The sequence below is a fragment of the Paramisgurnus dabryanus genome, chromosome 19, assembly GCF_030506205.2.
Source record: "Paramisgurnus dabryanus chromosome 19, PD_genome_1.1, whole genome shotgun sequence".
Lineage (NCBI taxonomy): Eukaryota > Metazoa > Chordata > Actinopteri > Cypriniformes > Cobitidae > Paramisgurnus > Paramisgurnus dabryanus.
In genome coordinates this window covers 35,170,666-35,194,102 of record NC_133355.1, presented here as the reverse complement: position 1 = coordinate 35,194,102, position 23,437 = coordinate 35,170,666, and the positions used below count along the sequence as shown (strand labels likewise).

The 23,437-nt window shown below is 40.0% G+C and overlaps 1 protein-coding gene across 10 annotated transcripts in view; it reads right to left on the bottom strand.

Annotated features, from left to right (window-relative positions):
* epb41a (erythrocyte membrane protein band 4.1a) overlaps positions 1-19,314 on the bottom strand; it is a 76,244-nt gene extending 56,930 nt beyond the window's left edge. For all 10 annotated transcript variants that reach the window (XM_065268182.2, XM_065268185.2, XM_065268190.2 and 7 more), the window contains exon 1: positions 19,175-19,314. The gene's annotated coding sequence lies outside the window, so the exon portion shown is untranslated. The remainder of the gene's footprint in view (positions 1-19,174) is intronic.
* Between the last annotated feature and the right edge of the window lie 4,123 nt (positions 19,315-23,437).

Here is a 23,437-nt window from a genome sequence, read left to right as displayed (position 1 = left end):
ATTTCACTGATATGCAACTGCAATGCACCCCCAAAAATATCAAGGATATGTAAGCTTGACATCATTTGTAGCTTGCCATTTTAAATGTAGAGGCAAATACTATGGATTGCAGCTTTAAGTACGTCGCATTAGTTTTAGTACATACACTGTCAGAAATAAAGGTACAAAACTGTACCTTTTCTGTCACTGGGGCTGTACCCTTTCAAAAAATACAGCTTTGCACCTAAGGATTTCATTTTAGTACATCAGAGGTACATACTGGGACCAAAGACAGCTTATTAGTACCTCAAAAATACATATTAGTATCTCAAAGGTACATATTGGTTAGGGATGCACCGATACTGGTATCGGGTATCGGCCTCGATACCACATTTTCTAAAGTACTCGTACTCGTTAAAAGTCACCCCGATACCAGGGATCGATACCACGGTCTGAGAAATGTCTATGTTTGAGTGGCGTGTAAGGGGTTAATGCCTCTTGTGTTGTCCAAAGAGGCAGAGTTTACAACAAACTGGAAAACTAGTCCCTTGTTTTTTTGTTAAATTATATGACTAAAGCTGTTACCTGTAAATTTGAATCATGTTTTTTATTAAGTACTCGGTATCGGTATCGGCAAGTACTGAAATGCAAGTACTCGTACTCGTACTCGTATTCCAAAAAAGTGGTATCGGCGCATCCCTAATATTGGTACTAAATGTTTACATATCTGTACCTAATGGTCCATACAATTACCTTTTTAAAGGGTGCTGCCCAACTGACAGCTAGGGTAATTTTTTTTTACTTTTTTCTAACAATGTACGTCCTAGAAGTACGGTAATCTACCCAAAATTGTATTCTGTTTTGTATTCCTGTAAAGGTACCAAACTGATACTTATGGTGCTTTTCCATTGCTTAGTACCCCACAGTTTAGTTTAGTTTGGGTCGGGTCAGCTCACCTCACTTTGGCGTGGTTAGCTTTTCAATCGAGTTTGGTATCACTTCGCAGTGGGAGGGATTATAGGCGTGTCGTTATATTTACGCTGCATACTGCGTGACATCATACAAGTGAGAGCGTCCTTGTACGTGTAAAATTCATTTATTTATTTATCAGTCTGCCACAAAATTAAAATTGGCCACCACAAATAGATGTTTGCACATCGCGTTTATCACTAAGGTTATCTCTATGGGCCCTATTTTAACGATCTGAAACGCAAGTGCGAAGCGCAAAGCGCATGTGACTTTGTGGGCGGATCTAGGGCGCTGTTTCTATTTTCCCGGCGGGAGAAATAACTCTTGCGCCAGGCGCAAATCAATAAGGGGTTGGTCTGAAGTAGGTTCATTATTCATAGGTGTGGTTTGGGCATAACGTCAAATAAACCAATCAGAACGCTATCCAACATTCCCTTTAAACGCAAGGGCGCAAGTTCCATGGCGGGATTATGACGGATTTGCATCTGCAGCACATTTGTGCATGGTGAAAACATAATAAAATGAATAGGCCTACACAAAATGTGCACTTAAATAATTAACAGATTATGAAAACGAATGAAAAAGTATATGAAGAGTCTTGGTTCTTCTTGTGACACGCTCCATAAACAAGACTGAAACCAAGACAGCAGAAAGCGCATCATGTTTGTTTTCTTTATTGTTCAAAAGCAGGGTATATGTTCAGTGTTTCCCACAGATCTGAAATTTACTTGTGGTGGTAGCTGGTGAAAAGGGCAATCATTATTATCCACCGACAAAAAATGGTCTACTATATATGTAACAAAGAACTAATAATGTGTGACACAACACAATACTTTGATTTATAAAACATTCATATTAATTTCACATTATAGTTCATTAGTCTAACCACCCCAAACTTTTTTTTGCCATAAACAAAGCTGACACTGTTTGTCAAAGCACCACAAAAACACTTTATGTTTTTGCACTGATATATGAAGCAATTTGATGACCCCTTTTATCAAACTCAATTATATACAATACTATGTATACTATAGCCTATATAGACAGTGCAGGTCTATAGATTATAAATGTGACTGATGTTATAATGTTAATAACTTCTATAAGATAGGCACTTTTACTGCTTCTGCTTTCTATTACTCTTTTTCCGATTAAAAAAAGCTTAATCCACTCATTATTTCAGATTTAAAAGTCTACTTGCTGTCCCGATGACAGACTTTACATTGCAGCCAGTTGCTATCGCCATAGAAACAGGAGGCACGCTAAAACAGCACTCGAGCTTTAGCGCGGTAGCGCTCACGGCCGTTCTCCGATCGACTCGGGTTTTACACACAATATTAATCAGACTTGGGACCCGAAGTAATGAACTAGGACCGACCCGGACCCATCTGACCATTTAAAATATAAACCCGGAACCGTACGGGTCCCGCGTCCTCAGTGAAGAAAGACCTCTAATGGTAAAATTCTGCTCAAGTTCAGAAACATGAAAGGATACAATGTGACACTGAGGTTGCTTCGCGTCGCGCCCAATTCATTGAGAAACAGAGAGCACGTGAACGGACACTCAACCGGAGAGACACAACGTGCTTGCACGCAAAATGAAGCCAACTTAGATGCTATAAACACATAAGGACATAAGCATATGCGACCATTTTGGTCGCAGTGTGTTCCCTGGCTGCTCCGTATGTGCTGCTGCAGTTGATCCAGTTTGCCGCGCTGGATGATGAGTTTATGACGCGTGCATCATCTTCACGGTCACCCGACCCCCACCTCTCTCTTTCGCTCTCTCTCTCTCGCGCTCTCTCTCTCGCGCTCTCTCTTTCGCGCTCTCTCTCTCTCTCTCTCTCTCCAAAACACGGGTCATCCAGTCGAGTTCAGAAAATACGGAAATTCGTAAAGTGATTTTTTTTTACCTGGGCGGGTCGCAATTTACCTGGGCGCAGCGCCCAAGTAGAGCCTATGTATGGGAAACACTGATGTTATTATTGTGAGTGTACACAAATAAAAGTACACCCTTTACAGTTTTAGATGATGCCTTACTTTTATCTGTATGACTCACCACATACGCATATATCAGTTCCCTTTCAATACGGTTCACTTCGCATTGCGTCAATTTGCTGACGCTATGGGGGAAACTCCTGTTTACTCCACGATTGAAGCCTATTGGTTAACATCTGTAGAAAATACAGACCAATGACGTTTGAGCCCGCGCACGGCGTGGCACACGTCCTTATATAAGTCCGGGATCAAGCGTCAAGAGCTCATTAATTTTCTCCTTCAGCGCGAACCTCTCGCTGCTCCAAAGAAGAAGAAGCCTTACTCGTCGTCGACACAAGCCCTACAGTCCAGAAGGAACCAGACCTGACAAAGGGCACAAGGACCTAAAGGGTTCAAAGGTCTAATTCAAGTAATAAGACAGATGAGAAAAAACAGGAAGATGAGACAGAAACCAAACTGCACTACAAAAACAAGTTTTTGGTTGCTAAAACTTACAGATCAAACCAGATTTTGGTCAAACACAGGCAAAAGTTAGCCACAAAGTGTTTTGGGCATGAATGTTCAAAATGAAAATGTTTGTGTAAATTTTAAATACTGCCAAATGTCTATTCTCTACTAAATGATGCAATGCACTAATAATCCATCATTTTGGTTTTATTTACCATTTTTTTTTTACAAACAATAAATGTAGTTTTTAGAAAAAGAAATGGAAATGCAATTCTTTGGGTGATTATGAGAGTACTTGTAATCTATTATAAAATTTTAAAACAATTAATGCTTTGGCAAGAGTGCAATATATTTACTGATACACTGTCAGAAATAAAGGTACAAAACTGTTTCTTTTCTGTCACTAGGGCTGTACCCTAATGGCGCTTTTCCATTGCATAGTACCCCACGGTTTGGTTTAGTTTGGGGTCGGGTCATCTTACTTTTGGGAGCATTTCCTTTGAGTGCAGAAATCCAGGCATAGCGTCTTCCCCTGCCGTTTTCCGGCTGAGAACCGAAGATAGCAGAATCCAGGTCTAGCGTCTCCCCCTGCCGCTTTCCGGCTGAGAACCGAAGATAGCCTTCGCTTTCCGTGGTACGAGCCCTGTGCAGCAGACACATGCCTGACAAGGTCTCCCCTGCAGCCACCCAGTAAGATCAATATTTTTAATATAAAGCTATAAGCTAAAAGAGCAGGCGCTGTTGTAATAGCGTCCAGCACAGCGACTCGAGTGAGCCTCTCTGCTATGAATTTCCTCCAAGCGCGTCGCCGGTCTGGGACCTCCCACGCCAAGACCGCTCTCATAAGTTGTTCTATCTATGTTTCGTGCTCCCCCTGCTGTTCCTCTCTTGCTGAGACGAGCAAGCGGTGAGCCGTGAGACTAAGATGGATGCATAGACAAGCACACACGGGCTATACCCCCTTGTGTTCTGTCACAACGCAACCGTTACACTCACAGAGTACCTCGCTCCTCACACAGTCAGCCGCGAGATCTCTGGATCTCCTATGAATTCCCTCCGAGTGCATCGCCGGGTGAAGACCGCTCATACGATGCATGGCTGTTCTATCTGTGTTACATGCTCCCCTCTGCTGTTCCTCTCTTGTTGAGATGAACAAATGGCGGAGCCGTAGAACTAAGATAGATGCATAGGACAAGCAAACACGGGCGGGTCCGGCCCCTGTTCTCTGTCATAACACAGCCACTTGAGTCCCTTGCTCCTCCCTCCGCAGTGGCGAGGTCTCTTAGCGGCTTCTTAGAGTTAGCGCGCGGTCTTACAGCTCCTTGCCTCTAAAGTGCAGCTGTCTAGTGTTCAACGATTACAGAGCTTCATGCCCCTCCCCTCCTGGAACGGCGCGATCTCATTCGTCTGCTCGGTAGGGCGAACACGCTGCTATTGGAGCACTAAGAACACTTATTATAAGAGCCTAACCGGCCTGAGTCTGTCTCATTTCGGTAGAGCTCACTATGTTTGTCTGCCCTGTCATTTCTCTCTGGCTTAGACGGAATCAGAGGCAGAACGAATTTGTTTGATAATATGCTGAGGCCCGAACACCTCCCCTTATTCAGTCCCGCCCTGTATCAGTGCGCTGAATATTGGTACATTTCTTATATATCCCGGTTTTTCTGCCCTTTTAATAAATGGCAAAACCACAGGCCTCACGGCAGACTTCCTCTCTGCGTATGGGTTCAGTCTGACATCAAACCACCTAAACATACTGCTCTGCTGTGAGCCGCCCTGGTCACCGTCACTACAGAGGCTCGTGCACCTGAACGGCCAAGCTCTGGTCTTACTCGCAGCATAGCTGCGTCGACAGAGAACAGACTGTCTGGAAGATGAAGGGTTAAGTCGCGCCTTGGCTGGACTGCCCTGAAATGTTTTTTGTGTGCTCTGTTTATCCAGAAACATTCACATGTAATACTGTCGGTTATGCGACCTCACTGTAGTGGCGAACAGTATTGAATTCCTCTCTAAGAGCAATTTCCGTGTTTACACCCAGCCATATCACCCTGTAGCCCAAGACAGCTTGCCCACTGAAGCTAAGCAGGGCTGAGCCTGGTCAGTACTTGGATGGGAGACAACCTTGGAAAACCAGGTTGCTGCTGGTAGTGGTGTTAGTGAGACCAGCAGGGGGTGCTCACCCTGTGGTCTGTGTGGGTCCTAACACCCCAGTATAGTGATAGGGACACTATACTGTCAAAAAAGCACTGCCCTTCGGATGAGACGTTAAATCAAGGTCCTGACTCTTTGTGGTCATTAAAAATCCCAGGATGTCCTTTGAAAAAGAGTAGGGGTGTGCCCCGGCATCCTGGCCAAACTTGCCCATTGGCCTGCTAATCATCCCCATATCTACTAAACATCTCCTCTCCACTAATAAGCTGGTGTGTGGTGGGCGTTCTGGCGCAATATGGCTGCCGTCGCATCATCCAGGTGGATGCTGCACATTGGTGGTGGTTGAGGAGATTCCCCGTTCATATGTAAAGTGCTTTGAGTACTGAGAAAAGCGCTATATAAATCAGGAATTATTACTATTACTATACTGTGTATTGACACCCCACGGCTGTACGGTGTCTCTAAACACATTTTTGCTTTCCTACAAGTAAGCGAGCACGGTCTTACGGCTGTTATTTTCTCTTCCTAGAGAGAATGCAGCCTCAGACCTTTTAATTGCTCCAAGCGTTTGAATCGCGCCCTCTCTGGACGGCCACTCAAAAGCTTACAGCCAAGCGGTTTATGACGGTTTTTTTTGACGTTATATGGCTGGTTTATATCAGTGGATCTGAAGACGCTCACACCTCCGCTCCGCTCCAATACTCTGAGAAATTAAGGGTAATATCAACCTCAAGTGAGCTTGCTACCCGCCACAATGAGTTTTGTTTATGACGCTCGGAAAGCGAGCTCAACACCAGAGCGCGATCACAGTCAGACACTCTTGACCGTGTTATTGTGATAATGCGGTCGAGCAAACTATGGTGGTTTTCATTATTCACCGAGCCAGGCTGAGATCTCGCCCCCTGTACAAGCTGACGAGTAATCTCCTTTATAAGCTCATTGCATCGCTTTATAAGCTATGTTCAATCAGAGTGATATGCATTTCGTGCTTAAACCACCAAGGGTAGACATATTCCCCCGTTACGATGGGCGTGTGGAGATTGCATCCGTGTGACACGAACTACATGCCTTATGACATGATGACACGAGCTGCTAAGACCCCTTTCGTGAGGCGTCCTTATGCAAAGTCTGATCTATCCTTGTCTGTTGACGGCGAAAAGTCTAAACCCCTGCGAATTGTGGTGTGGAACACTTTTCTCCTCACTACAGAGACTCGTGCACGGCGGATCTCTCCCCCTACACTAATATCTATGTGGCGGCGATAACAGCGAACCACGCTTTTACGACCGACCATTCATTTAATTCACAAGCCTGTCATTTCTCAGATTCGGACGGCGGCGATAACAGTGAACCACGCTTTTACAGCCGGGCATTCATTTAATTTACAAGCCTGTCATTTCTCAGATGCAGACGGTGCCCGAGGCGCAGCGCTCTGGAACTGTCCAAGGTCCTGAATGACAGATGCATCTGACATGCATCAGACGATCAGCTGTTCGTCTGCTTCACAGATCACTCACTAGCGCACCTGTCAACACAGGTTATTTATGGATCGTTGAAGTTATCACCTACTTTAACAAATGATGCTCACTCGTAGTTAAACCTACTCCATGTGTGGATTAGCTTTATCTCGGGCATAGTCTTAGAGGTTTCTCATTTTGACATTTGTGACACAGCTGGCTGGTCCTCGCCGTCCACTTTGTCAATTTTACAGCTTCCACATCCCTGCCTTGCGCGCTACTGGGGTTTGTTGCATTAAAAGGTGCGCCCGTAAGCTCACCTGTATGCACAATATGGTTTTAATTATATGCGTCCACCCTGCGCTTAGAGAAGCTCACCTATGCACGCTATAAGATTTCGGTATACACTAAAGATGCGCTTGGAGAAGCTCACCTGTATACACGGCTGTGTTATCCATTTGTGACACATACACACTGTTGTTGTTCATCTGTGTACGTTCACGGTGCGTTGGGTCCATCAATCATATCTGTACACATTCACGGCGCATTCTGTGCACTGATTTATCTATACGCATTCACGGTGCACTGATGGGTTCACCTGTGTGTGCACAGTTTATTATCAGGACACATGACGGCGTGCTCGAGAATCTTGCCGGCCTGTGCAGTATAACACTCTGATTCATCTATATGCATTCACGATGTACTCAAGTGTTCACCTGTGCCTGTGCAATTTATTGTCAGTACACATTTACAGCATGCTTGGGAAGCTCACTGACCTGTGCACTATAATATTACCTACTGTATATGCATCCCGATGCGCTCAAGGGCTCACCTAGGTTCACACTATTGTGGTATCTGTATAATCCCACGCTACAAACCGTTCTGCCGCATATTATAGTCAGATCATCGGCCGTTCGTGAGCTTCGCAGATCACTGACTAAATATGCTGGTTACTAACAGTGGCTATTTAAAGTGTAACTAAACCCCTGGTCAGAGCCTGACTCCACACCCACTGCAATATTTGAAAAATGCAAGAAAAGTGGGCAGACCCCAACGGAGATAGAGGGGACAAACTAGCTTGTACCAAGTGTGTGGTGAGATCGTAACAAGGGTGTGGTGAGCTTAAACCTGCTTACGTCACGAGTTATTTTTTGGACCCAACATCCAATAGGAAAATTCAACTGCAGTCCCCACCGTTTAACCTGAAGAGGGCAGCACTCAGACGTTTTTACACCATATATTGTAGTATTGAAACACTTTATATCCAAATATCAAAAAACTTACTAAAATCAATGAACAGCACCAATTAAGCATCATTCGTACAGATCATTAACTAAAAAAAGTTTGTTTAGGGTTTAGTTACTCTTTAAATGGATCGTTGAAGCCATCGCACCGGCTCACGATCCCCTCAATGAGCTATGTCCTATATGTTAGAGCCCACTCTGCGCAAAGTTGGCTTCATCATGGGCTTGGTTAACAGGAGTATCTATTCTTGATATCTGCAATGCGGCCGGCTGGTCTTCACCGTCTACGTTTGTCAGATTTTACAGCTTAGACGTCCCTGCCCTAGGAGCGCAGGTTCTCTCGGCTTAACCATGCAAACTCATTTATGCGTTTTATGTGTACACCGCGGTGCGCTCAGCGAGCTCACCAATGTGACTCTGAACTTCCTTAATTCTCGCACACCCGCGGCGAGCTCTGTAATCTCGCCGTCTTGTGCTATGTTATGTGCTTCCCGGTGCGTTTAAAACCCCACCGTATGCGCGTTAACATTTTATATGGTGCTTACACTTTGCTTTAAAGCTGTGAATATGCTGGATATAGGGCCACATACAGTGTCTCTCGGGTAAGGCACTTCAGTCCATTTTGTACGCACGGCGGAATGGGATAACGTTCCCCCATAGCGTCAGCAAACTGACGCAATGCGAAGTGAACCGTATTGAAAGGGAACGCTTAGGTTACTCACGTAACCCCGGTTCCTTGAAATAACGGGAACGAGCAGTGCGTAGCTGGCCGTGCTACAAACGAGTGTTATTCGGCTGCGTGCTTCAGTCGAATAATAATGAGCTCTTGACGCTTGATCCTGGACTTATATAAGGACGTGTGCCACGCCGCACGCGGGCTCAAACGTCATTGATCTGTATTTTCTACATACGTTAACCAATAGGCTTCAATCGCGGAGTAAACAGGAGTTTCCCCCATAGCGTCAGCAAACTGACGCAATGCTCGTTCCCGTTATTTCAGGGAACCGGGGTTACGTGAGTAACCTAAGCGTTCTAGCATTGCTAATTTGACACCGCAGCCTGTTCATCATCAAAATAAAATGCATTCACAAGAACACAAAAGAAGTTACAGTAGTGTGTGATTTTAATAGTATGTTGAATGAATGATAGAAGTGAATTAAAAGTGATGTATTTATAGTAACACATATTTGGAATGTGACCTCTGCATTTAACCAATCCAGTAATGGCGCTTTTCCATTGCATAGTACCCCAGAGTTTGGGTCGGGTCAGTTTACTTTTGGGGGCTTTTCCACTGGGTGCAGTACGTAGTACTCAATACTTTTTTAGTACCACCTCGGTTGGGGTTCCAAGCGACCCGAGCTGATACCAAAAAGTGAAGCGAAAACACTGTAGATCACTGATTGGTCTGAGAGAATCGTCACTAGCGCCATCAGTATAATGCAAAAGATTAGCTTTACCTTTATGCTAGCCTGCGCTGTCTAGAGCAAACAGGTTGCCATCTGTGCCTGCTGTAAGTTCGCAAACTCCCTTTTAGCGATGAAAAACATCCACAGGTTGAGAATTAGGTTTAGCATAAAAAATTTTTTCCAGACTTGCAGTTTGTGGCAGCACATTCGCGAAATGGAACGTCCGCATATATGCTTAAATGCAACTTAAATGAAGTTCTGCGGAGCGCGTTGACTGACACTACAGGGGTTTGTTCAGAACCTGTCATGTGAGACAGAGATAGTGATAAACGTGATGTGTAAACATCTATTTGTGGTGGCCAATTTTAATTCTGTGGTGAACTGAGAAATAACGTTAATGTATGGTGATGTATTCCAACAACGCTCTTACTTGTATGATGTCACAGCAGTAGGCAGCACAAATATAACGGCACGCTTATAATCCCTCCCACTGCCAAGTGTTACTAAACGTGATTGAAAAGCTAACCAAGCCAAAGTGAGCTGTAGTGCTGCCACGAATAGTCGACGTAGTCGACGTAATCGACGATGAAAATTTGTCGACGGCAATTTTTTTAGTCGAGGAGTCGCATATTTATTTTTTTCCGTCTCAAACCGCCCACTGTAATTCTGTCTCATGTCTCAAATGGCTCAATGTAATTCACCTCCACACCAGTCTGTGCGCTGTGCGCGCCCTGCTGGTTAATCTGCTACGCTATCATCTTTCTTCCCTCTCCCCCTGCCTTCACTGCTTTAATTTTGAAAAATTGGCGGTGGCAGGTGAGTCTATGGAATTATGAGTCGGAAAGCTTCCGAAGTATGAAAGTATTTTAAGCCAAGTTGTGATAAAAGAATGGTCTGTTACACCGTGCCAAACGTCGCTGGCTTATCACGGGAGCACAACGACAATGCACGAGCATCTCAAACGAAAACACTCGGGAGTTATTGACGATACACCCACAGAGAATAGGACAACGTAAGTAACTGTTATATGATTATTAATGAAATGGCGAGCTAGTCAGTACTGTTTTATTAACTCTTTTGAGAAGTACAATGACTCTGTCTTTGGATGTTAAAGGCTATGTTTGCTCGTGATTCCGCCACGGAATCAACACTGGACGCAACAAATAGATTTTTCATGATTCCCATTTACATTTTTATTTTACTATTTTAAACAGCTCAATTCATTGTTGCGAGTGTTCAGCGCGTCTCTCTCTCTCTCTCTCTCTCTCTCTCTCTCTCTCTCTCTCTCTCTCTCTCTCTCTCATGTTGCTTGCAGCGCCTCGACCGCGCGCGCCTCTCTCTTACGTGACAGTGAAAAGGTGGCAGTGTTTTTAATGTACTTTCTTTTTTGCGTAAACGTCAACATTCACAGATGTCTCTGACAAAGACGACTGATCAAGTTAACATGACTTGAAGAAAGATTAGCAGTAGTGTGAGTCTGTGTGCGAGCTTTCTCCCTCCCTATGATGCTGTATGCCGTGTTCTGTAGTCTATGTAACAACAACAGTGTATTCTCTTATATTTCTGAATTTGCACCGAATTGTCTGCGCTATATCACTCGCATTTAAAATCAAGAAATGGCTCAAAACACAACAACAATTATAAGAAGAGCAACAGCAGTAAAGCTACAATGTAAATGTATGGTGATTTTTGCATATCTAAATCAGGATTTTAGCAGCAGTTAAAGAAACAGCTGGTTGGATAAAAACGAGGTGATGGGTCATGTTTAGTCACTATTTTATAGGCTACAACAGAACAGATAATATGTAAAATAGCATTCAGTTGTGTTAAAATGCAATATAAGATCAAAGAGTAGAAGTGAAACATTTCATATTTCTGTTAAGCATCTACTTTGCACTGGAAGTTTTTATTATTATTTATATTGTTTACATTGTAATTTTTTATTTGGTAACATTTAAGTTATTCATATTGTTTATGACACCGGTGGGTTCAAAATAAAATGGACACAATGAAATAACAAACACTTGAGTTTTTTTTTAATTAGTCGTTTAGAATAGTCGATTATTCGAAAAATTAGTCGAAAGATTAGTCGTTAGAAAAATAGTCGTTAGTGGCAGCACTAGTGAGCTGACCCGACCTGACCCAAACCAAACCGTGGGGTACTATGCAATGGAAAAGCGCCATAAGTAGTGAACACATGCACACACCTTGGGCTGGTTGCACCAGCTAGACGTAAATAAGTTAGTTGTAAGCACTATGTCCATCTATGTGAAAAAAAAGTTAAAACTAAGTTTCTTGTCTGCTCTAAGGCCTTGTCCACACGGACACGGGTATTTTTATAACCGTGACTTTTTTACGCGGTTTCGTCCAAACGGAAATGCATTATGACGTCACTGAAACCAAACATTTTTGAAAACCCCTGCCAGGGTGAGTATTTTAAGAAAGGCAGGTTGCGGTGTTGTCGTGTACACAGTAAAACCGGAGTTTTTGCCTTGGGATGTCACTTTTGTTAGGCTTCTGATTGGCCAAGGTGGCTTGACGATTTGAGTTATATTACCGCCTGCTGGTGTGGCATGCTCGTGACAGCGCGTGATCACGTGTTTTTGCGTGGTCATGTAGTCAGAGATTTCTTTTTAACCAAGCATGTGTGTGGAGGAGATTTTTTTAAACCGCATCAGGAAAAACTCTGGTTATAAAAATACTTGTGTCCGTGTGGACTAGGCCTGAGAACATATACAGCAATCCAACTAGTTTAGTTTTTTAGTTATTCAGGCATATATACAGTATGAGTTTTCTTTTCCTGCTCTTCAGTCCCAACAGTTTATAAATGACATGACTGGGTTTACATGCAGTCCATCCACAGAAAGATTAAAACTTTCAGCATCTGTTTAATCTTTGACTACATTCAAGTTATTTGTGGCTGTATTGAAGTATTATCGCTAATAGTTTACAGAGATAGGCTGATCTCTTCTGAGAGTATTTGTGTAGTACTGTATGTCAGGTTGTGTGGATGTAACATCATTAATTACAGCAAACAAACACAAGAGTCTGTCTACCTCAGTCCATCCAATTTATCTCCCAAATCAAAGCTATCCCCTCTACAGGCCTTGTCATCCTAATAAAATCTTGTTCTCTTGCAATATGAGGCTTGTCCAGCTAAATCTGTGTTGCGCTGCTTTTATATGTCACTATTAATAGTATGGGAAGCAGCAGGGAGGGTTGGGGGAGTGACAGATTTACTGAGAAAACAATGGCTGATACAGACACACTGAATGGGTGGGGTGCATGCTTAGTTTGTGGTGGGGGTGGCATTAGATATGCAGGTGTCCTATCAGACAACAAACCAAACCCTACAGTGTATCTGAATGAAATCTAATCAAAGTTGACTGAAATCAAAGTTGACTGAAGTTTACTGAAAACTTAAAACCTCTGTTTTTAATGTCTGAATTTGTCCCTTTACTAACACCAATGACGCTAATCCATAGTACAGTGTCCCCTAACCCACACTGAAAAGTTTCTGCATTTTTTACAATAAATTAAATAAACAACATTTAGTTTGTTAAATAATCAAAATGAGTCATGGCGACAAGCCAGTGGTCCCCACAATGTATAAAAAACCTGTACACACACACTACTCACACATTCGTATTCATGACTTCATCTGTCATCCATCAGTGCACATCTCTTATGCAAAATCACTACTTTAAAACGCACAAACCCAAGCACCCCAGGAAGCTAAACACAATTTTACACCATTATTGCTATTGCACACAAACTTTATCTAATTACAACTCTCCTAATTGTCCCTATACTCCCTATGGAAACACACGCACAAGTTAACCCACACACAACATCGTCCCCTCCCACCTCACTAAAACACACAATACCCATCGTATCCACTACACACACACAGACACACACCATCAAACCGTTATAGCTCGCTGCACAAACACAACTTGTACGGTTCACTGTGCTCCGATCACAACAGGAAGCATTTACAACGCTGTACAAACTTGTGCAAGCAGATATTTTTCTTATCCTCTACATACACACACACACACATCAGATGGTGCAGAGGTGACAGATGGTGTGTGTGCACACGGGTGGGTGTGGTGGCCCCTCAGAGACATTGAAAAGTGGACATCCAAGACCCACTGCCTCTGACCTGACCGAGACCGCCAATAGATGGATGGATACAAACACACACACTTAACGACTGAAAGCAATTCACATTACCAGTCGCTCTTTAAAGAGTCCAGGATCAGGTGTCACCCACACATCAAATCTGTTTATCTTCATGCAGTTATCTTCAATCTGTTCATCATGGAAACTACCAGATCTGCAATCTGAGTTTTGTCATAGTAGTCTGTCGCTACTCAAAATAATATAATTAACGATTGACAGAATGTATTGTTTTCACTTTGCTAAATGACAAAATTTGATATTTTAGGATGCCAGCAGTCACAAACGTTTACATTAACTGCAACCTCTACCTCATGGAAATGCTGCATTGAACAAAGATTTGTCTCTAGAAACAAACATGTGATGTACTTTAAACAAACATCACACATCTAGATCCATGCACATCAAAGATCAGTAACATATTGTAAGAAAAAACACCCAAAGAAAGACACTGAACCAAAAACTACTAATAAAAATAGACACACGATTGCTTGACAAGTGCCTGCTCATTTATTTATCCCTGGCTTAGTTGGACACGATGTTTACAAACCAACAGAACTTTGGCAGAGAAAACAGTGTCTTTGCACTTTCCAAGGTATCCTGAGCTGTGAAGTGAGTCAGTATGTTATTGAGTAAATATGAGCTTGTGAAGATGAGTATGAGTTTAGAGAACGAATAAGAGTAAAAGTAAAAGAGCAAGGCTTGTGGACTGAAGAAAACCCCTGTGAGATGCAGCAACTATGCAAATATGTCAGTCCGAATCTGCGCAGGTGTTTTTATCACATCTTAAGCAAGAATCAAATATTCATTTCAGCCTTTTCCATGCTTGGAAATCCATTACCATGAAAACTCAGTAAAGAGCAAATACAAGAATGAGAGAAAGAAAAAGGGAGGAAAAGAGAATATGATGAGCATTGGGAATCTCAAGTTAAATCGGCAGGAATAACAGCTCCAGCTCTGTAATTGGCTGGCAGGTGCAGGAGCTGCTGATTGGGCATAAAAACAGGAAGCGGGAACCCCACAGATGCAAGTGTGCAAATGCACAAAATAAGAAGTTCTGGATGCTGACTGTTACAGTAAACAGATCTATACAAACACGAAAATGTATTCACACCTACAGCCACAGAAACCATTTTAACTACAGTATATATGAAGAGTTTGCTTCCAAAACGAGATAACACTATTTTTAATTTTCAAAAAAGTTTTTATAAAGATGATGGAAAGGAACATTAAGCTCTGTTACAAATGGCAACAAATGTGCAAAAGTAGATCAGATCATGCTGTAGGGATTTGTAATAAATATGTCACAAATAATTCAAAATTGTACTGTTGACCACCCATTCTTCTTTCCCATGTTCACATATGTATGTGTCCTAATACCCTAGGCCCAGCACACCTCCAGATATAAATGATGGGAAGACAGTAAGTAAACAGAGTAGTACAGAGGCGGAGTGCTGTGTGCATGTGACTGGATGCAGAAAGTGAGCTTAAGACTGGAAAGCAGCTTTAATATTAATCGGGGTCCTATGCAGGATTAGAGTGTATTTCTCTCTCTCTCTCTCTCTCTCTCTCTCTCTCTCTCTCTCATATATATGTATGTATGTTGTGAAGTGGGGGGAACAAGAACAGCTGGATCTGTCTTTCAATGTCCTGTCCATTTACCACACCCTGATATGGTGATTCTGTTTGCCCCTGCGCTTTGTGGCAAAAAACTGATGTGATTGACCCAGAAAACATCTTCCAGTGAGTCTGGTTAAGCCAATGACATAAATTCAGAGCTACCATGTCTAATGGGGCGTACACACCAAACACAAATAGACTACATACAAAGTCAATGCAAAGACACAAATAGACGTGAACTGGGGCAGGGCGATGTGAATAGCGCAAAAAAATGCGCTATTGGCCTCAAAGACATCTTTGTGCAATCTGAAAATATTCAACTCAAGCGCAAAATTCTCATGACACAAAGTTAGGTGGCAGGAGTAATCTAGATGCTACACATTTGGTGTGTATGCATCATAAGGCTATGTCAATATTAGTGCATTGTCATTTTATGATACACGGCAGCCACATACCGTGTGTGTGAAACACCCATTACTTCGATACGGTTATGCTGTTACAAAGTTTTCAATCCTCAAAAACGAAGACCGGAGTTTGAAATCTCTGGGGTTGTGCTGCACTGTAGACGGACCAAAACGGAGACTTGTGTTAACCAAAGCATGCCTGCCCACATTCATTGTGTAGGCATGACTGCCCACATTTATTGTGACATATTCATATATTTTATTATACCACGGGCCTGTTAAATTCATTATTCTGATTGGTTGAGAAATGTTCCATGGGTGTTGATTACTTTTAATACACCTAACCTTTAAAATGTCTTAAAAATAGGCACCAGAGCAATATTTTTGGTAACCGGTTTGTTCGTGCCGCATTACCACCTTGGGTGTGCATTATTATCCCGTTGTCAATTATTCTTTACTTATCCAGCAGACAGTTCTGATCCAAAACGTACAATTTCAGCTAAGCATTGATAGACAGATGAAATTTCATCAAATTAATGAGAGGGTTCCTCTTGGGACCACACTAGGGGCAAGTGCACTACCAAAGCACTAAACACACACACACACACATACACACACACACACACACACACACACACACACACACACACACACACACACACAGACACACACCAGGGCTCAGGAGGATGAACTCAGAACAATCAAACCGATCAATGGCCACATGGTCATGTGGGCTGCTACAGTGCACCTGATCTCCATGAACAAGAAACAGATAGCAGAGGTTGCTCCAGAGAGACCGGGAACAAAAGTAAATGTTTAAAAGAAGAAAGCTAGTGTACAATGGAAGAGCAGCCAGCCAGATTCAATATATCTTGTGTTCGTTAGTTCACATTTCATCAAAGTACTAGAGATATAGCTTTGTTTAATTAACTAATATGTAACACTTTACAATAAGGTTCATTAGTTAACATAAGTTAACTACATTGGTTAACATGAACTAATAATGAACTGCACTTATACATCATTTATTCATCTTTGTTAATGTTAATTTCAACAATTACTAATAATTTATTAAAATCTTGTTAACGTTAGTTAATACACTGTGAACTAACATGAACAAACAATAAAAAGCTTTATTTATATAACTAACATTAACAAAGATTAATAAATACTGTAACAAATGTATTGCTCATAGTTAGTTATTATATTAATTAATGTTAACTAATGAACCTTATTGTAAAGTGTTTAACTCCAATAGTAAGTTGAATCCTTAAAAAAATCATTACTGATAAGTAAATATTCAACTTTACATATATAGTATAGACAGTTGTGTCCAAATGTGGTGTACAGTGGAAGTTTAGCCTATATATCTTTAAAATGTTAAAAAAAGAAAATTTGAGTAATTAGGAGAAGGTTGTAAATACCAGGAATGAAACATTTATAAACAAAAGAAGTTAATAGTTGAACTATTAACATTTGCTCTTGCCATGTTAAACTGCAGTTTTTTTTTCAAATATTAGTAATGTATTAATAATGTTATTAAAAGTTCTAACTGCACTGTATCCGTGTGATATCCATGCAGAACAAATAAATTTAAATAATAATATTAATAATAATATATGTAAAATATATTATACATAATATATGTAAAAAAATATATATATGTGAGATAAAATGTAAAAATAGGGGTAAAAGTTTGACCCGCATCATATTTACAATTTTAAAATCTGTCCCTCAAGGAAGATTAGTTGAAGACCCCTGCTATAATGCATATAACTGATTCAGTGTAAAACATCATGAGTACAGATACTACAGATAACAACTGTTTATAAAAACTGTATGAATTTTCAAGACATATGTTGTATAATACTGTGTCCTTAAAAAATAATACTTTCCAGGAACTATTAACATTTGAGGTGTGTGATTGGCTGATGAGCTGTAAAAAGCGTAATGGGAAAACAAAGAACTACTCATTTGTAATAACGAGAACTAGTATTGAGTAGACAAATAAATTATGCAATAAATCTTGGTAAATCTTGAAACTTCCATCGGTTCTGATATGATCTAAGCTATATCATGTGCAGAGGTAACTAGTCCAGTCTAACATGAAATAAACCTTTAGTAACTCAAGTTCGTTCCTAACAGGCCTCACAAACACACATAGATTTGTGCTATACAACACATATTTCTCAGTGGATTACTGCAGAACAATACCAAAGACTGCATGGGCACTCAGAAAATCACATCAGGCAGAACATTTGTCAATTTCAGAGAAAATGTGCTTTTTATTAAACGTCTCTGTATATTTTTATAAAATGACATGGAAAGGCTTAAAGCACTTCATTTATAAATGGGGTTTGATTGCGTAACACTTTTGAATGGGTGATGGCTAAGAGGAAAAAATGAAATTATCAACTTAAAAAGACCTATTATATTAACATGACTTCTGTGTTTAAAACTAGTAGGAGTCAATGAACTCTGCATGTCACTTGGTACCTTCTACTTGTTTATGGGAGATTTACTGTTATAGTAATGTTACCATAAGACCTACCTAACATCATATCAGCTGAACTGTCCCACACACATGTGACTAACTTTCATTCATTCAAAGGAACACAGTTACGTATGTGCACCTATTTGAAACATATCTTTGTTAATGTAACCTAAGTAATATTTGAACTTAAATGGCAACCAATTTAGATGTACGAAAGAAAGACTAGGAACAAAGGTAACTTGAGCGCTGTTTCATACGAGGTTAAACAAAGGATTAAAGCTGTATAAAAAGTGTTCAAACCTTATACACGTCTGTAATAAACACACGGATAGAAAACAAATCATTGTTTTAAGCAATCAATGTATCCAAAGTAAACACGCTTTGTGATACACCCTCTCTCAGGACAATTTTTTCCACGACACGTCATACGGACAATAAAACTGATCTGAAATCATCGCGCTTTTAGCATAAATTACACGGGAAAACTGCTTTCTTTCATTTAAACCGCTCTTTCGTGTGAAAGTGGAAACATTTTTCTTTTAGTCTAAAATATTCAAATCTGCAAGATATAACGTTACTGACTATATCCCTGCAGCACACCAAAACGCAAGAATAAATCTCAACACTGTTGTAACTTTAATGCCTCGGAGATGTTTTGACAGCTGTCTATCAAAAACGATTTGAGCTCGTGAGTCATAATGGATGAGCAGGTGCGCGTGAATGGAATGTCTGAAAATGGCGCCGAATGTGAAAAAAATGTCAACAGATTCCCGTTCTGCGCGAGCATCACACAAAACATAATCTAGGAGCAAGATTCCCCTCTTACCTTTCCCTCTAATTCATCAATTTGTATGAATAATCCACTGCAAAATATCCTGAAACCGCTTTCCTTCAGATATCAGACAAGCAAATCCATGTACAAAATTATCCAACCTTTTAAAAACAGTGTTTAGATTCTAGTAAAAAGGGAGGGCTATGTATGCAATGAGGCGTGCGTATTTATAAAAGTGACCAATAGGGAACGAAGAGAGGGGGAAATGAGCCAATCAGATGCGAGATCACTGAGCTTCGGTTCCTAGGCGCTAAGGCTGCAGCAGCCGCAGCATCGTAACCAAGGAGACTCCGAAACGAGATCAACTGGATTTGTTTTGTTATTTCTCAGCTGCTACTTTGTTTCCAGAAAATGATGCTTTAAAGAGACAGAAAGATGAAATGCATCGCCCTTAAAACTAAAAAGATGTGGTTGACCTAATTTGGACAGTTTAATCTCAGCTGCTGTTACAGAAATAGGATTAATTTCTTTGTTTTGTGATGGCGGTCATCTACCTAAAAAACGAACAACTAACGTTAACGTTCAAATGTTTTCATTACCTGTTAGTAATTATCATCTTTATAATCCATTTATTATTTGATCAAAAAAGGACATCTAATTTTAAATAAATTTCAGTTATATGAATTGTCTCGTACTGTTAGAGGTTTAATGATTTTATCATAGGATTGTTGTAAATCTCAGTATTTTGTTCACAATAATCATGACCTGAGGGTTGGGTGTGTTTCATCTTCGAAACATACACCATCATCCATCACTACTACTTAATAATGGATGATGGTGCTGCCCTCAAATCTGCACTGACATAAAATACAATGTTCACTTTTATTTCCTCTTGTGTGAGGAATAAAATCTCAAAAGTCATACATAATAAGTAATGTAACAACACAAAGAATAAATATTAATTCAATAAATATGACTTAATACAATGTAAAAGGGACCAAGTGAGAGGCAATAAATCTTTATCTTTTATTAGACCTTAAAACAGAATTGATCATTCATCAAAGGCTATAATAAACTATGCAGTTAAATAATTTATATGCTTTTATCTTTTTCTGTCTCTCTTCCTATAGTTTCATCCTGTGGTCTTGTAGTTTGGTCATTCCTTCTGCTAATGTAAAGTGCAGGTGCTTTGCCATACGTCTGGTAAAACAAAATGACACCACCAACCAGACAGTCAATGTCCCTAGAGATGGAAGCAACAGAGGGATACACACCCGCCCCACCAATCCTTCCAGAACCTTCTGGTTCTCCACTCCACCCCCACATCATCTTCATTAACATCTGTGGTAGTGGGCACCAGCTGGGCACAGAACTCCTAATTACTGCACTGTCAACCACCACATCATTAGTCAAATACCTTTAACCTGACAGACGTTTGGAGACCTCCTATCAGACAATGAATGATGTCATGATTTGAGATGGTCTTGTCATTATGTGGCGGAAGCTTTGAGGATCATTAGTCCAGCTCTGAACTGCCAACACACTGACTGTGTACCTAGACACCCTTTTTAGGCATCATGTACATTATGATTAGTTCTGTAATTGTTCCTATAAGGTATCAAGACTTCAGACATAAAGTTTAAATACATAGTCAATAAATCACAATGGCAATATTAGGAAACAAAGTTTAAGGCGAAAAAAAAGGCCACTATATAATAAATGCACACGGAAAACATATTTTTATAATTACTACTTTTATACAATCAGGAATCACTCATATTATACCAAAAAGTTTTTTTTTTTTACTAAATCCACTGGGCTCAAGAGAATTTCTAAATAATATTTAAAATGCTACGTAAAATGTGCCGTTTCAATTACACACATGACATTACTAAGTTCTTTTAGGGTTTTTATCAGTAAAAGCATTTAAATAATACTTTTCCAAAAATTCCATCAACCTCCAACACTTCCCATAAATAATACAATACAAGCAATATGAAGAATGGATGGATAATAAATAATAATAATAAAATATAAATTTATGTTTTAGTATCTCAAGCTTATTAAATGTCAGGCCGGGCAACTGTCCGTGCAAATTAACAGTTTATGACAACTATTAAAAATTATGTTAAATGATAAAAAAATCTAATGAAATGTTCTGTACAACAATTTGAATCTTTTCAAATGTTCAACCACAATCATGGGCCTTTATTTAGAAGTATAAACAGTAAACACAATGTTACATCACTCAGAGGACCCCAAGTGATCCTTATGGCTGAATAAAAAGACAAAACACTGAAAAATAGCTACTTTAATGTAATGGGTAGGCTGGTACACTTCCTGTGTCAGGTTGTACAAACAGTGTAAAACTAGGAAGATGCTACTTTATCAAATATCTTTAAAGGAAAAAGTTTTTCCTGGCATTCAAAACAGAAACCTTTTAATGTAAATTGAAACATAACGATCAAAACATTTTATGAGTTAATAATTTAGCTAATAACTTTAGTTTGTACATTTAAGCTAAGATTATCTTAAAGGTCACGTTCTTTCTGATCCCATTTTTTAAACCCTAGTTAGTGTGTAATGTTGCTATAATAGCATAAATAATACCTGTAAAATGATAAAGCTTAAAGTTCACTGCCAGGCGATATATTTTCTTTAACAGAATTCGCTTTTCAAAGCCTACAGCAAACGGCCGGTTTGGACTACAGCCCTCTACTTCCTGCTTTAATGACGTCAGTAAAACAGTTTTTTTGGCTAAACTCCGCACACAGGAATACGTCAGCCGCCAGCTAAGCAGCTAACCGCCAAGCTAAGCTCCTATCAAATCACAACACACTAAACAGACTACACAATCAGAACTCGATACATTTTCTAAAGGAGGGACTTCATAGAACAAGGAAGACATCAGTCCGTTGTGAGGACAGTGAAAACAGCTGTATACAGATATGTAAATTGTGTGAAAAATACTTTGTTTTTTACACGTGAAACATGAACACATGAACAAGACCTTTTAATTGTTATTATACAGTATAATTGTAAAAATGGCTGATGCAAAACATCCTTTGGACATGCTCTGTGTATTTCACCGTGTTTCCCCTAAGGATGATGTTATTCTGACTGGCTGTGCTGTTTGCATGTTATTAATCCAGAGCTCAAAGCTAGTGACCACCTGTTCCTTCATTTACACATGCAGCTGACTCACTGCTGCTATCTGCTGATTGTCAATAAAACTACACAAAGGGCCAACACTTGAATATCATTTTCTCTATTTTGAAGTTCAAATTAAGTGAAAAAAAAAAAATAATATATATATATATATATATAATGTTAAACATGGTGATGATATATTACATAAGAAAATGCAGTATGGAGCATTTATTAACATTTTAAATTAAAACTTTTGGGATGAAACAACAACAACATTTTAAAGGATTTTGGGATAAAACAACCCAGCATAGAAACCAATGGGCAGGGTTTTTGACCCAGCATTTTTGTGAGTCTGTTCTTTTAAACTGTTATATTCAAGTTAAATATCACTGGTTTATCTGTTACTCAATAAATGATTATGTGATATAGGTGTCCAAAATTGCAGCCTTAAAAATTTCTAATTTAGAATAACCACTACAGACACTGAGGGCGACCCCCCCCCCCCCCAATACCCCACTCAAAACTTTTATACCATCAGAGTTAGTAATTTAAAGTTATGTAAACAACCTTTTACTGTAACAGGTCATAACATATAAACACCTTAATCAGCTTTCCCACAGTTAGTTTACATGCGGCTTGACAGACTCAATTCAAAGATTTTTTTTCATGTTTAAAGGCTAACAGTGTAAGCAAATATTTTGGTACTTATCCAGATTTTGTTGTGAATTCAAAAACACTCAGCAAATTCTTAACCTAGTTGCTTTAATTTTCCCTCACCAGTCATGAATATACTACAATTTACAGTTTTATTGTTGGACTGTACACTCAGTACACGTCAACAATTTTACTTTCTAGACCCCTGTTTAATATGCACTTTCCTTTGGGTCTAATCAAAATTTAATTCTAACAGCTTGAAGTACGATTACATGAAAGAAAAAAGCAGACATTATCATATTTGTTTAACAAATATAAGGTTATTTGACTACAAATCTCAGCAAAGAATGAAAGTAATGTGACATACTCACCACAAATCACCAGACCATTTTCAAAGACATCGACAGTTATAAAAGATGTTTCAGTCCGGGATGTGACAGAGAAATAGAGAGAGAGAGAGAGGCAGAAGAGACTGGTCAGCAATGCATAGTCATATATCCCACACAAAGTATA